We start from the raw sequence: 17,011 nt of genomic DNA, 5'->3' as shown, positions 1-17,011 counted from the left end.
TGGCTTTGTTTTGGACACTGTCACTAACCAGCTTCCACTAATAATCCCTCCCTTGTTTCTCTTCCTGCATTTATATCTTTGTTTTTCATCTGGATTTCAGTTTTCCACTCCTCCACACTTTCCCTCCCTTTCTGCCTCTCTTCTCTCTCAGTTTTTCACATATGGAGCTGTGATTACAGAGAGATGACAAGCCAGGCTGACCCGACTTAATCCTTTGTTTCTGTTCCTCCATTGTTCCAGATTGTCCTCTTTATCGATTTCTTTCATCGTCCTCTACTCTTTTTTTATCCTCTTATCTGTACTTTCTCCTTCTTTCTTTCGCTGTCACATCGTTCCTCCTCTGATCGCCTCACTGTCATTTAATTTCCTGTCGTCCTTGATCCATTTCTTCTTTGCACACAATGTTTTTCTTTCCTTCCCTCCTTCTCGTTGTTCGCATCCTTCTTTCCTTTCCTTGCTGCCCTTTCCTCCTCAGACAGTTACCACATGTGCCCTGCAATGTTTTGCCCCTAACACTGAAGCATAAACACACATGTGCAGATGTACACATGTATAAACTGATGAATCAGGAACACACACATTGCCAAAGGGCAGAACTTTTTCCCATACACACAAACCCCACAATATTTGCGAGGACCCTTGGCTGAAATGGGAAATCCCCTCACCCTCTACCCTAACTGGACCAACTGAATCACCAACCCTTAAACCGGGATTTAATCCTCAATCAACCATCTGAACTCGTGGGCTCCAGGTTTTTGGATCCCAGGAAAACTTAAAAACAAACACGTTCATATAAATAAATACCTGCAGGTCTGCTGCTGCACTCTGGTGGCCAAAACACAGCATCACACCGAAGGCCAGGCTGGATGACAGCGTCTCTGATGGCAGCAGTTGACCTTTCTCAGGCACAGAGCAGGATCTGTGAGTGAAGGAGTATATGTGCAATCAGTTAAAACATGTTGGAAAGTCATTATCGGTGCAGCAGCTGTGTGTGTGTAGGATCTGGGAGGTTGTCAAGACTGATCGGTGGAGGTCAAAGGTTAAATATCCCTAGCTGCGGTCTGTGGCAAGAAGCATTAAAAACATAGATCGGCATGTGCAAACAAAATTTATTCAAACATCCCAGAGCGATTTCACAGCTTCGCTCTGGACATCTGACATATGTGAACACTTTCTGGGTTGTTTATGGGATTCTCCTGAGTCTAACATGAAAAGAAAATTGTGAAATGTGTGTCTCTTTTAACAGAATGGGGATCAATGGGAAAGAACAGACAGCTAACTAAGTAGCAACTCCTCAGATATTTCTTCAGTTTTTGTTTCTGATATAAAACATTTGACGGGCACTGCTGACTGACTTATTTATTACTGCAGTTAAATTTAAAAGAGCTGCGTGTGGTGGACCGGACAGCGGCTCCTTTTCTTCTTTGTGGTTGAAGGAAAACAGGACACAAAGACTCTTCACAAACACTCAAAGTCACTCACAAACATCATGAAACTTATTTATTCCCTCACGCACCAGAGCTGATGTCTACAGACGATTAAAAGTTTAATGGTCCTGCTGAGAAAACAAAGCAGTGGGAAACTTCTGTCCTTCTCTGATTTCTACAAACCATCACTGAGACCCTGTGGGGATTTTCCAAAATTAAAATGATTTAAAATCATAATTTCATGTGAATTAATGAGCACTGTCATCTCTCTTGCAACAAGTTTTTCAGATTGATAACATGTGTTTTGGTTGTTTGGTTGTCTCAGTGTGAGACAACTGGCCAAATATGAAATTCTTACAAATAGGGGGCAGCATGTTACCAGAAAGAAAACATGAAAATGAAAGCTGTGTCCCAATGCAGGTACTTCACAGCCACTGTAAACTGAAAAGGCTATTTGAAAATAAGATTGTCAGGCATGATAATAGAGAATTGTGCTTTCTTTGCATTGGGCCTGAAAAAAAAAAAAGACATTTAAAATGGTCAAACAAACCAATTTCTGTCAGAATGGGATGATATTTTCAGTCCTTTATCTTCCATCTGAAACAGCAGTTTGCCTTTTTTACATAACACTAAACAACCATATAAAAAATAACAACACATCCCTATAAATGTCCTGCAGCCACATGTCAGCTGAGTGAATCAGCAAGAGCTAATGGGAAGTTGAAACTCTGAAGTTATTCTAAGTGATAAAAAATGCCAGGAGAGAGCCCGAGGATTAGACTTTTCAGCTGTTCAACAGCTAAAACCAAGAGCCTTAGGAATCAGATAAGGAAAGCAAAATGTAAATGTATTTGAACAAGGCGATGGTTGGGATCCCTGAGATATTCCACTATTTCACAGAAGACGGAGAGTCGGGAAAATATTAATGGGCCATCAATATTTTATCATTGCTGCCCTCTGCTGTGAAAGGCTGAACCAACATTTTAAATCAGAGTATTAAACTCAGGATTTACAGCGTTTAAACGGCCATATATACACATGAGCCCCATATAGGATCATAAAATGGTTCTTTAGGCTTGTACCGCCGCTGCAGCAGCAGCTTTTATGGCTCCATAAAGAACCGGTCTGAGATGGATCAAACTGCCCCTGAAATCTTAACTTCTGAAATTTCACACTGGTTACAAATTCCACTTCTGAATCTGCAAGGTAAACTGAAGGGCAGCATTTTGCCTGATCCAGTTGTCCAATCATCAGGCTGCTCAGGCGCAAACTGTTCCCGGTCCATCAGTGAGCGGAGCAAGAAGAAGCTGCATGAAACCCCTTTTTATTTTTTCCATGAGAAGGATTTTTGACTGCAGGTTTCTTAGAAATGTAAGTTTTAGTGCCTGAAGCAACAAAAAGCTCTCTGGGGTTGAGGAAGAAAGTAAACCACTGGACACACACAGGCAAACAGCAGAGGGAAAGTTTGCTTTGAACAGGTCACTTCCTCCTCAGCACCTTCTCTCCTCAGGGTCAAATCATCTTCACTGACATTTGGGACTTTACAGTGTTTGTTTCTGATTAAAGAGTCTCAGCACCTAAACGTTGTTTCAAAGATTCACTCGGCAAAGAAGAAAACAGTGGTCTCAGGTGGAGGGCCGGTCTGTCTGATTGGAAGCCAAAACAGTGAATCCATCTATACATTTAAGAACAGAAGATTAAATTCCACTTTTCAAAGCACAGAATAATCTCACTGGCCCTTTAAAAGCCACTTAATGGTTTTCCTTGACTCCATATTTTACACCAGCGGACCTGGACTCTGGTCTGGCTCTTTTGTGTAATGACCTGAGGGAAATCTGAAGGTTCAATATACTGAAGGACACTTCAGCTGGGCAGCAGACATTTGGAGTGCTGGGGGGAGGTCAACCCGCAGAGTTTCATCTCTCTGGTAATTGGCTGCTTGATTCTGTCCTCAGGTGGCCACTGGGTGGGATGCATGCACGCCATGTCCTGTTTCTATGGTACATAAGCAAGCCCTTCAGAGTTCCACACTTTCAGGCTTTTCTTCATCTAGACCATCAAAGACAAGCATTTCAGGGACCTTTGTTCTTCCTGGGAGTCGTTTCCAACTGACTTTAAAGATCATCTCCTGCCATGGCGGTCAAGTTGAAACGTGCTGGGTTTTCCTTGATCCCAGGAGCTGTTCTCAGTACAACACCAGCAAAAACACCGTTAATTGCTCCAATTTACTCCGCCAACTTTCAATTCTTTTCAGTTAATCCAACCTCCTTCACCTTCTCTGCACCGGCTCCTGCTTTCTCCTACATCTTAATGCAAAACTGTAGGAATGCTCGCCTGAAGTTTCTCAATGTGTTCTAATGTATTCTTTTGTGTTTGAAATAATAAAATCAGACTCACTGAAACACAGAAAAGTCCACCCAACATCTGTTTCTCCTTTCCTTAGAGTGTCGTCTTTATGTCACATAATAATACGTTGGAGTATTTCACATCATATCTTGTAATGCCGTGCTACATAACTTCATGTCATCCTTCTTAATTTCTCTGACACAATTTTACATTGCTGTGTCCTTGTGTGCACTTGACAGAATAGTGTTTTCCTGGAAGAAATAATCTCCTGACTTTTATTTCCCCCCATTAAATTCAGTTCTGTTTCATTCTCACATAGATCAACTGCACAGGGAGCAAGAAAAAAAAAAAAACAACAAAAATCTGTTGGTTGCTCAACTTCCGTCTTTCCAAGAAGCCTCCAGCTCGTTAACAGCACTTTTTGACAGGTGCAGAGAAATACTGGCAGCCAGAGGACTGGTTTTACAGATTGGTAGATCAGCTCTCTCCATTTACTCTGTGCAGAGAGTTTGAACTGCTCACAGAAGACTGAGCCACAAGTGGCATTCACTTCCCTCCAAACCGGCGCTGCACTGAGCTCGCACTGAGCTCGCACTGAAAAAAATTATTTTGTGGTGTAGTAATATTTATTAGGTCGACTGTCACAATATTTACTTTCTAATTGTATAGTGAGAACTGGAATTATTCAAGTAAAACTATATACTTTTTGGGAAGAGTAAGTCTTACTGTGGATTTTCATAATATTCAAAGGTTTCATAGTCATTGCACATGAGCGTAGAAATACCAAGTATGTTTTAGTAGTTGCGTGTTTTCAATCCGCGCATGTGCTTCATTGTCTGTCAAAACCCAAGAAGATGACGACGGTGGTCAGGTGTAATGAAGAGACTGGACCCCCCAGAGACGGGACCTCCCCACAGACTACAGACGAGACCAGAGAGTGGACCTCTCCACAGAGACCGGACCAAAGCAAGAACTTTCTACAGTGAGCCGCAAGCTGTATCACAAGCAAAGCCTTCTGGCTATACAGGTTAAAAGGAATCATAACTTCATGCACTTCATAAGTTGTAAGAGGTTTACCTTCATCACAGAACATACAATTCCAAATTAAAATGAAGCATGAAATTTTAATTGAAATGAAATGAAGCATATTTTGAACTGTGAACTTATGTGTTGCGCCGCATAAAAAGTAATGTATAGAAAAGTTGAAAGGACCTGATGTTATATCTATTCTAGTGAACGGATGTTTTGTCACTTATGAAAAAAAAAGGTGTTGTTAAATTAAAAAGTAGCCTCCTTTTTTAAAAGTCATTGTTTCAATAAACAAAAACATTAAGAACAAATTTAGGCAATTTAAAGTGCAGAAAAATTATGTAAAATGTGTAAATGTTACTTAAATATAGTCCATAAATAAAAGGAGAGAGCCAAATTCAATAACCATGTTAATAATCATCAGTAGATTACTGAGGTTTGCTAGTAAAAGAAACTTCTATCCGCAAGTGACGTGTACTTGATGATCGCCTTTGTAGAATTTACTTACAATTTCTAAATGCAAAACCTTTCCTTGGTTTCCCCAAGTAAATAACACAGTGCACTTACAATAATTAGGACGAAGAGCAAAACATTTTCTTTCCAAATTGTTGGTGTAATCTGAAGCTGAACTACCGGAGTAACTGCAGGGCCCTAATGGTCTGGTAGTAAGAGCCGTCTCAGGCGATCCTGCTTTTAACGCAGCAAAGACACACTGAAGATGCACAATCTCCATTTACATTAACATCAATTCCATTAAGATCAAATGTTGGATTTCGAGACTTTGGCTAGGTTCTGCCTGAAGCAGAACATTTTTTCTACCATCACCACAAAAGATTTGGCGAATCAGTTTTTTTTACTTCGGGATGGAAGAAGGATGTTTGTTCGTGACAAGTGCAGTTATTGAAAGTGATGGCCTGTGCGGCAGAGGTGTGTTTTCTTGGATGGATGAATCTTTGTTTTAAAGTTAAACCTTTCAGTCCCAAACTCCTTTTTTGTTTTTCATTTCAAAGGTGAGAATTGAACTCGAGGGGAAAAGGGCTCAAGCTTGCTGCTCACTTTGAGAGCTGCTCTTGTTAGTTGCTTGACTAGTTGCAGATACTCGGTTGGACTTTTTCCTTCACATTAATGAAACTTGTGTTTGTTTGTCTGTTGGTAACTTTGTTGTCTGCCTGTTTATTTCAGGACACTCCTGGAAAAGAAAGTTTTAATCTCAATCAGGTCTCCTTGTTAAATAATGGGAAAATACAATAAAATAAAAGTAGATTGAGTTCTGCCACTTTTTTTTATTCATTGCATCCTAAATGTTGTCCCTGTAAAGCTTTTTATTAAAATGTAATGATTTTAATGTTATCGCTGAAGAACGTCAGGAAATGTGTGACCTGATGATCACGAGGACCAACAGCTCAGACTTTTATATGTCTTATTAAAACCTTAAGTGCCTCTTTGTGAATTTAGAACATCTTAAAAGGACTTGCCATAAGTTACAATTATCGTTGTAAGTAGATAATTTCCATTATACCCCATAAAACTTGAGGATGTGTGGAAGCGACTTAGAAACAGATTGTAATACTTGTTTTATATACATTACTCTGTAACTAAAGAAGAAGGAACTATTGACCCCAAGCTATTAAACAACTAAAGCCTCTGGTCTTTAATGTCTTTAATTTGACACTTTGATTCTGAGGTTTCTCCTTTTGGAAACAGTTTATCTCACTCAGTGGCTGATTTAGCTGGTTAAATCAAGGTTGAGTTGAAGATATTCTCTGTGAGCAAAGTTACGTTGCAGCAGAAGAAGCAGGAAGCATCACTTCCGTTTCCACTTCCCTCAGAGACTCCATCCAAATGTCATTAAACCTGATTCAGCAAACCGCTCGATTACGTTCATTATGTCTTATATTAGATATGATTGTTTTTTTCTTTTTTATCAGACATCTAGCTTTAGGTTTGTTTACCTGACACTGATAGGAAAATTACAAGTCAGCCATAACAGACCACTGCAAGAGAAAAATCACATTATGGACTGGGGGAATGCCAGAGTCATCCGCACAGAAGATAACAAACATCAGAGCTGGATCAGGGAGGCCATTGAGATCCGAAAGCAAAGCCCGAGGACCATCAACCGGGATGAGGGAGCATACATGCTCTCCCGTACCTGGGGCGAACGGACAGCAGAAGGTGTGACCAACCTGTCAACCCAGAGAGGAAGGTCACGCCTTTGGAAACATCAGCTGATAAGATGCGTCACCAATAACATCTGGTGACACTCTGAGGAAGACGGCAGTTACGTACATCGAAACATGTCAGGTAAACAAACCTAAAACTCTAAAAAAGAAAAAACTAATCATATCTGATTCAGCAAAATTCGGAAAACCATAACAGGCTTCTTGCAAACAAATAAACGGCCCCTATAGTGTAATGAGGGCAGTAACATGTTTGCAGCTGAACACACAGCCAGCTTCATTAAATTAAATATTTTATTGCCTCGGCACTAATCTGACTGTAATGCTGCGTGACCCAGAGTGGCGTTTTGCACGTATGTGAGGTGGTGCAGCGTTCGAGAGCCGCACAGTGACCCTTCCTAAGCCGCTGTAATACTCTATAGGGGACCATTTAGAATTCAATCTGTTCAATTCCAAATGTCCAAAAGTGTTTCGCTCTATTATTGTGTGTGGGCATGTTTGTGTGTTTGTGTGTTGTGGGGCAGGATGGAGGGGTTCTGCCACTTCCACAGAGCTTATCGAACCATGCAGACAGAGAAAATTATGCCATATCTCCCTCTGGCAGGGGAAAAAGAAGCAAAGAGCTTAAATATATTTCGATTTTTCCGTTCCTGCTATCAATGCAGAGTTGTACAGTTAAGGTTAACAGTTTAAACGTCAGAGGTGGAGAGCTAATGCCAGTGTGGGGGAAAGGCAAACCAAAAACCAGTCATCGTGGAATGAACCCGTATCAGAGAATCAGCAACACCCTTAGAAACCAGGGGAATTTCGAAAATCTTCTCAAATATCGCGGGAAAAAAAACTTTTTTTTTTTTTTTTGTGAGGTGGTTTTTCAGGCGTCAATATAAAAGTGTACCAAATGTGTCATGGAAACACGTGTTATATGCATGTACACTTTGCTAGACTGGTCTCATGACCAGTTCACTGCAAACAATATGGTGCGCAGTGTGGAGAGAGGAGAATGAATATTTTTTCCAATTCTAATTCGAGATTTAAAAATATTTATAATAAATATTAGAATAAATGAATAAATATTAATTCATTAAAATATATATGTAAATGTAAACAAAAGATTATAAATAAATTACAGTTCTTACACAAAACGCCCTTCAGTGGAAACATCTGCAAATTGCAACTGTAATTTGTCAAATTTATGGAAATATTGCTTAAATGTGATGGAAACACAACCAGAGAAGGTGAATTGGTTTTAGCAGTTTTAGTTTGATATTTTGCTGCTTATTTTTCTTCAGCTGTACTACCTGGGGGCAACAGCTCCAACACCCAGAGTCTTTTTGTTTGTGCATCAAAGCCCAAAGAGGGATGCAAATGAGCCTGGAGACGATAATGCACACAGTTAGCTGAATGAAGGCAAGTGAGCTGAGCACAAAGAGATTCTCAAGCAGGCTCAGGTGTCGGAAAAGGCACGGTGGCGAAGCTTCCTCTTGGTTTCCTCAACCTTGACACCCCAGTCTGGGATATTCAGAGTCCAATTAGTGCTTAATGATTCCAGATTCCTGCACCTCAGCGTCCTGATTCTACAACGAGGCATTTTGCACAGATGAATCTGCTTCACGGTTGCAGCAGCAGGTTTGCCGATCCATGTGCTAATTGAGTGAGACCGCAAAGGGGCAATACATGGGGGGTGTGAGGGGTGGGGGGTGGGGGGCGGGGCTGTAATTACTTTATTGACTTCTGCACGCGTTCGGCTTTTTGTTGCAGGAATGGCTGCAGAAGAAGACAGGAGCTTACCAACGTGAAAGGCCCACAAACACTTGGGTGGCCCAGCTTCAGGTATTTATTGGAAATTCAGTAGCTCTGTTAATGAAAGAGTGAGATCAACAGGCTGAGCGACACATGCCAGATGTTCACACTGCTCGATGCTTTGGTTACTTCCATTCAGGAACGCGGTTTGCTGTGAACGAGTTACCTCCAGAAACTCATGGGAAGCCTCTGTGTCCAGGATTCACTTATTTTTCAGCTGAAATGAACCGCCACTGGAGGACTTAATCAGTGATATCCAGTTAATTATGCTCTGCTGATTAAAAAAATAATAATTGGAATGAAGTAATGAAAGAAAACTTTTATTCCGCAACCGGTTTTGAGAATTTTTGCTTGGACAAATTCTCTCTGGCCTGGAAAACATTAGGGACGGTTAATTGGAGAGTAACCTGAGCATTGTGAATTCCATGAATTTTCTGCAACCTGCTTCATTTTCAGCTTTCTCTCTGTGTTGGAACGAAGAAGGCCCAAATCTGCAGAATCATTGGGTTATTATAATGTCCCCTTTAGGCTACGGTCCCATTCATCTTTTTTTTCTGTTTCAAAATGCTTTGCTGAGGTGTTACTTTTGACCACGTCGCCTGAGGCAGTGTGACATTAAGGAATATAAAACCAGTCGTGTGCTGATTTTAAAATAAGCATCCATCAGCTTTTTGATGTTCCCACACGCTGAAGATAATGTCTCCAAAACCAAAAATCCATTAAATATGGACTCTGAGTGGAAAAGCAGACTTTATTCTGCAGTTGAGGAATAAAGCAACTTCAGAAAAAGGTTTATTGATCTGCAATTGAGCTCTTCGGTAATCGAATGTGACACAATCCCTTTAATGGCCCACGAGGCTTGGTTTAACCCCATTGGTCAGTTATAAGTCATTAAGACCAACTTTTCAGCTACCAAGTTGTGAAAAATCCATATAACAGTTCTTGCTATCCTTTTGGTAATTGGGTGTCCAAGCTCAGGACATTATCTCTTCCATTTCTTGTTAATTTTTTTGTTCTGTCAATGCTCAATTAAATTAATTAAAGGCATATAAGACAAAAGAACTTGTAATGTGACTTTTAACCATCAAATGTCAATCAGTTGCCAATATAGAAAGTGGTTTAAAACCAATAAAGCACACCTGTGTCAGTGTAAACTGTAATTGTGCTGTGTGGACTCTCTTCTGCAGCCTTTGGAGGAGCTCACTCGGATAAATGTCCAAAAAAAATACACGGAAATGTGCCTGCTGGGACAATGACCCACTATTCCAAGACTGAGGCGACGCAGGAAATTACTTCCCAACAACAGTGAGTGAGTGAGTGAGTCAGACACCGAGTCATCAAAAATGATTATTTTTTGTTTTACTCACGGTCCCCACGCAGCCTGACAGCTTAGAGCAGTTTCACTCAGAAGAATGAGGACAAGCTGGAAAGCTGATAGAAGCTCAATCATCTCATGGTGGTATCACACTGATGGGCCACACAGACTGAAGGCTGGAACTGCTGTCATCTGCACAATGCTGCAATATGGGATAGGTTAAAAAAGAAGTAGGAAAAAAAACACAAAAAACTGTTTAACAGTGCAAAGAAGGATCTGCTGAGTCTTCTGGGAAATCATCCTCCACATCCTCACACTGTCCTCAGCATGAAGTGTAAATCTGTGGATGCTTTTCCGAATGGCTCATGCAGGGTGGTGGATTAACTGAAGGCAGAAATCCTGGAGGAATATCTGCCACCTGAGACAAACACCCACCAAATCAAATCCAAACCTGCAGGAAATGGAGTAAATGGCTTGCAACCAACAACAACAACAACAACAACTGGAGCAACTCTGCCAAGAAGAATGGCAAAGAAGCTGATCTGGGCGATATCTCTCAGGATTGGTGAAATATACGTTTTTCAGGATGTTTTTATGTTTGTGTGAGTGATGGTTGAGGAAATTAGTGAGTGATACATGTGTGCAATTTCGTTGTTTCTGGGACACAAAGACAATAAAGGCATCTAAATCTAAATCTATCAAGTGGATGGCATTAATGTAACGTCATTCACGCTGTCCTGTCCTCATTTCTGATTTTGAGTTGGTGATAGTGAACAATAACAAAGAAAAATAACTGGCTTTGAATAAGCGGAAACCATAGTCTTAGAATAAAAATGATCGAATCATGTTAAAAATAAGTGATTATTCAGTTTGTATCTAAACAAAGTGATGTTCCCAAAAGATGAATTATTTCTGTTGATCTAATACAAAAATATCACTTTCTGCCAAAGCAAACAAGTTGTGTGCAACTGATTTCCACAAATGAATTGTGTTATACACCGGTGCATTTTTTGTCAATATGAGCATAATGAATGTGAAAAAATTAAAAAAAAAGAAAAGAGCACCCTTTTCTTTCCTTCCCCAGGCTGGAATGGTGATCGCGGACAGCCTGAACTGTCTGCAGAATGAACTTGTAGATAGGATGGTATCAAATCTGAGCTTTGGAGATTTCGTTCCGTTTTCATTTAGAAAAATGTGATGAAGCGTCAGCTGCGCGCTTGAAGCGCATTCGAGACGATTCTGAAAAAAAAAAAAAAAAAAGAACCTCCCACAGGTGAAGCCCCCCCACCCCCTACCTCCACCCCCACCCACCAACATCATCACCCATCTACCGCATCCCAGCCCGTCCAGTTCGGTCACAGACCCAGGCTCATCCCGTTCCGGTTCGGCTCTGCACATCTGGAGCAGGAGATGGAGGTGGGGGGTGGAGGTGGAGGTGGAGGGGGTGTTGGGGCGGCCGGTGAGACTGGACCGAACCGAGCTGCGTTCACGGCGGCAGCTCCCGCATTGCAACAGAGGATGCTGTTGAATGTCTGAGGTGGATCTGTACCTCGTCCCTTCTGCTGGTTTTAAAGGATTTCTCTGGTCCGGTCCAGCAGGGAGAGCCCAGACCTCCGTCCACCGGAGTCCGGAACACACAGCCTATTTGATTTTTATTCTTTATTGTATCTCATTTTTGAACGCGCCTTTGGAAGTTGTGCTGTTGTTGGGCAGCAGGATTTGGATCCAGCTTGGATCCAGGATCCGGACTGGAGGTGTTAAAGGAGGATAAACTGTTGCCTCCAATCAAACTTTATCTTCCAACTTGCGGGATCGGGATCTTCCCGTCCTGAGCCGCCGCCCCCTCCGACGCACCCCGGAGGGATGGAGAGCCGCAGCTGACCGACCGCCGCCTCAGGATATCTACCGGGGACACCCGGGGACACCCAGGGCCGACCCCCCCTCCACCCCTCCGGGCAGGATGGTGAGTATGATGGTCCGCAGGAGCGTGTTTGGTAAACGGCGGCTCCAGCGGAACCTTCGGGGCTTCACGTCGCCTCTAAGCCAACTTCCTCCATCCTCATTCTCTCCTCCACGCACGGCGGTCACGAATCTCATCCTGAACATCACACGATCCGGCTCAGTGCACACCAAAAGCTGAACTGGTTTCCTCTGATCTGTCCAAAGACCAGGACCGCTCTACAGGTCTTTGATAAGTCGTCTGTATTGTGAGTCTGCATGAGGACCAGGACTGAGGACCGGACTGGTCCACTAGGGGGCCCAGAGGAAGCATGTTGGACCGGCTCAGTGTCACTTTCCGCCCGTAGTTTTTCTTTTAGTTCTCCATCATTTCGCCTCATCTCCATGTTCGTTCCCAACATTTCCTGTCTGCACTCGGTGAGCTCCTTGTTGGCTTCACACTGTTCGACAACAAAGAGTTGTGTGTCTTTTTTTAGCGCCATAAAAGGCAGCTGACATCCAGAGATGCGTTTTTGTTGTTCTGATGTGTTGAAACTTGGAAGAGAAGTCTGAGGGATGTGACGGTTAACTTAACTGAGATGTTTTTTGCTTTTTTAAACCAAAAATATATCTTTTATGAATATCAACACTTATAACACAGGAAAAGTACAATATATGGGACCTTTAACTTCTTCATCAGGAAAACTTTATCATAAAATAATGCTAAATTGAGAACGTTATGAGTGATGAGAAGTTTTGATTGTTGATCATAAAAGTTTTTGGAATGAATTTGTTCATGCGCCTACTGAGTGCATGTGCTACACAATTGAAATGAATATGTGAATTCATACAGAACTTACAGACTTCTCTTACGCAGCTGGCGGATGGAGGGGTTGTTTTTGGTTTTGTTTATTTATCTTATCTGAATGCGAGTCAAACTTGTATTGTAAAAACATTGCTCGTTTGTGGATGCTCCATTTCAGAGCAAAACTACCACATTTACTCATCTCCATTCTCCGGCCCTGTAAACACATTCCCATTACGCTTTAGTTGACATTTAAGTGTGAAACATTTAGTCGAGGCAGCAACTGATCTGGCAAAGAGCGGCTGGGTTGTTGTTGTTGTTTTTCCCTGAGCATGAATCAGTCCATGAGACTATGAGACTAATGGAGTTGACTATTAACAAATAAACATCAAGTGCATCAGATGAGGAGCTACCCAAGGCGAGCAATGGATTTTTCTTCAGAGTTCACCTCTCGAGGGGACGGCGTGCAGACTAGTTGAAACAGGAGGGGAGGAAAGTGCGAGGCGGATGGGAGTGGCGGGTCAGGAAGCATCCGAATTGCTCCCAGAATTTCATATTGATCTTTGCCTCCACCTTTGATGGCCTCAGAGAGTGAGCCAGAGGCGGGACAAGCTGCCAGACATGAAAATGTTCTCACATCTCGCCCAAGCAATGAAAATTGCTTTTGCAGGCGGAAACGCGTTTTTAATTAACTTAATCTATTTCATGTCTTTGGGTGGCACTTTAGAAATTTGAGTTTAACTGAGATTGCTCTCTAAAAAGCTCCCCCCAAAAATATTGTGTATGTGTGCTTGTGTCGGCATTAGTCGAGAATCTGTCTGCGCATTTGTGCATCTGTGTTGTGACATTCTTGTTCAATTTGGGCGGGAGAATCATTTCCTTTGATTGTCTGTACGCTCACTGGAGCGCAACTTGGATGTGCTGTAATACTGAGCAGTTTTTCTTTTCTATTCTCTGATGGTCCGGTAACGACATGCAGCTGAGACAATGGTAGACAAAGGATGGCTATAATTTTGAAATGAAAAAAAAAAATTTTCCATACAGATTTCTCAACATTGCATGAGATATTCCTCTATAAAGCATTTTTTTAAGCAGTAGTTGCTTTGGGAACACATTCATGCCAAATCCAGGGTACATGTCATGCTTTTGTTATTTGATAGGAGGGTGTAAAGAGACAGGAAATGGAACTCTGCATTTTTTTGTGCCCTCATAGTTCGCACCTTAACCACTTGACTATCAATCTACGCCAATTACTTTTTTTCATCCCATATAATCTGGAAGTACATTAAACGACCTGTTCACCACGTTTGAAAATCACAAAAGTATTTTATTCCACAGTCCCGCTCTGTTATTCCTCAATACAAGCAAAATCTTGTTGCATGGTTGCAACACAACAAAACTGAAACTTGCTTTGTGAGTTTTGGGTAATCCCTGCATTTGTTTGTCACTGCTCAGTCATGCATGTTCGGTTTTCAGGTTTTCAGTCTTTGAATAATCTCCACAGCTTTTAGTTTTACAATGCTGTGTAAAATTTATGTAAGTTATGTAACTGATCATGTTGTACTTCTGTTTAAAACCGGTTTGTCTGAGTAATTGTCCCTTCAGGAAATAATAAAGCTCAGGGACCCCTCAGTGTTAAACGTCCAGGTATAAAAACACTAAAACTACCTGCAGTCAGTCTTAGGATTGGCCGGACTTTTGAGAACACTGGAGCTCCTGTAGAAGGAGGCATTTATTGTAAGTCTTTATTGAGACCATGAGCATCCTTGGAAGGCTGCATTTGAAAATGTGTTGTCTCACTGCGGTGTTCCCCAATTTGTAGGCTCTTTCAAAATGTGGCAGAGAAATGTCATAGTTAAAAATAAGACAAGGTATTTGAAATGATGCCTAAGAAAATCTGAAGTAGTGAGTCACTTTAAACCAAATAAAACACAAGACTGAGGGAAATTGCAGGGGATACAATTGCAACATGAGCCCTAAATTATGGACTTCCAACTCCAGACTGTCTGTTCGGCATCACATTGGCAAGACAAATAAACTGAGTATCTCCTCAGTGTAAGAGATTCAGACACCACATCCAGACTGAGTGTCCACCGTCTGGGCAGACAGGAAGGGCACCGCAAGAAGTCCTTGCAGGTAAACAGAGGAAAGAGATGATGTCATAGTCCCCCCCCCCCAAAAAAAAAGAGGGCAATTGAAATGGTAAATGACAAATCTCTAAATAGCAGATTAGTTTAAAATATCCCAGAGCCAAGGTGAACAATTGTAATAAAAGAAAAGAACAATCAGAACAGTTGGCGGAAAACTGAAGGACAACACAATTGGCTCAGGGTGATACTATTGATATTACAATTAACTATGATATCACTGCTGTGTTGTGTTGTGAGTTTGGCTCCAGATATTTACTGTGCTGAATTTGGACAAATGGATATAAGCTGGTCATTGAAATTGGATACAACAGCTATGAGGTAATGTTGTAATTCATTTAGGCCAAATTTTAAGCTGCAGGGATCAATATTCAATATTCAATAATACAAAGGCTCAAATCAATCTGTGTAATGTCAAAGAATTCACCAAGAATCCACAGTTTTCTTTAGCTATGATGGGTTCCAACATCTTTTGTAATTTTTAGCTTGTTTTTATTTTTTCATTTTTAAGCAAACAGGTTTATTGTTTGGTAATGTTTTCCATTAACTGTTTCATATGGTGCTATTTTTATTTTTATCTATTTAGTTCTATTTGCCCAGCACCGCATGACAGCCCAAGTTTAACCAAAAATTGCTAGCAAACACAATAAAATATCCCTCAGGTGTTGGTGGAGGACAGAACAGACACTAACACAACTCCAAATGAATCCACATTTTGCTGGATTTCTGCTGGAACTGGTTCTGAGGCCTGTCAGTCCTATCAAAAAGTGACGGGAAGATTGGCAGGGCTGGTGGGTTAGCATGCGAACTTTAACCAAATATTGAGAGTAGAGGAAACATTAATGTTGCTTTCCACTCTTGTTCAGTTAAAAGAATAAAGTTTAATATGGACCTGGCAGTGTTTTGTTTTGTTTTTTTTTTTTTTTCTTTCTTTCATTGACTTGTGTGATATGTGAGCTGAGGTGAGCAGCACGGTGGTCAGAAATCAAACGTTATCATGATGAAATAAATAACAATAAGGGACAATTATACGCTGACGTATTTTGACTCATCGCTCTCTTCCATTTCTTATTCTACAGCAGAGCAGAATAAAAAAATAATATCATTGTCACTTCCTGGCTATAAAACATAAACATCGTCGTCATGATCGACAGCGGCAGTTAGCATTGTTAGCATCTCGGTTTCAGTTCAAATAGAAGAGACAACCTTTAATCCCTCACCTCCTCCGACACACAGCCAAGCGTACTGCCAGCTTACAAAATAAATAAGTTCATACACAACTTACCAAACGGCGTCGGCCGGCGTCGACCGGCGTCTTCTGCCGTCTTGCCTCCATCTTGTCCGTCGGTAGCGTAGCAACCGACAGTAAACAAATCTGCCGCCCATTCGGCTTTCGGTTGCCGCGCAGGCGCATTCTGCTAGTGACGTCAGCACGTTAGTTTAGCCGGCTACCGTAATAGCTGAAGTTCGAATCTGTGTGCAACCCGACTTTTCCTTCAAATCGGTTTAAATCAGTTTAAATTACTGACTTTAAAGAGCCTTATTTGTGTGAAATAAACTCTCAAATGAAAAGTCGTGTTGCTAACTTTGGCAGAAGAAAAAAAAATGTGGAAATGTCTTAGCAATGCTTTCTGTCCTTATTTCGTGAAGGTATAAAGTTCAATTTTGATAGTTTAAGTTTTTTTATGTGTAGCAATCGCAAAACTCCACCTCTTTCAAAAACGTTAATGGCTTTTATCAGCCCTGAAAATTTAAGAAATCTTAGTTGAAATTCTGCTGCAAAATCGTTAAGAAAGCTCTTTCTGCCACCTGAGGCCGATGGAGCTCATTGATCTTTTCTCAGTATCTATACTGTACATTCAGTATAGAAGGTTATTTTTGCATTAAGTACAGTTGTGCCACCAAATGAAAGCCACTCTGGAAAGCAGACGAGCTAAAGGCCAGACAAAGAAACAGCCTCAAGGACTCTGTTCTCCTCGGGCCTGTCTATTCATTTTAAAAAGTTCTCTCTTTGCCTCCATACA

Source organism: Echeneis naucrates, chromosome 13, assembly GCF_900963305.1.
Source record: "Echeneis naucrates chromosome 13, fEcheNa1.1, whole genome shotgun sequence".
NCBI classification, from domain to species: Eukaryota; Metazoa; Chordata; class Actinopteri; order Carangiformes; family Echeneidae; genus Echeneis; species Echeneis naucrates.
This window is presented reverse-complemented; position numbering follows the sequence as displayed.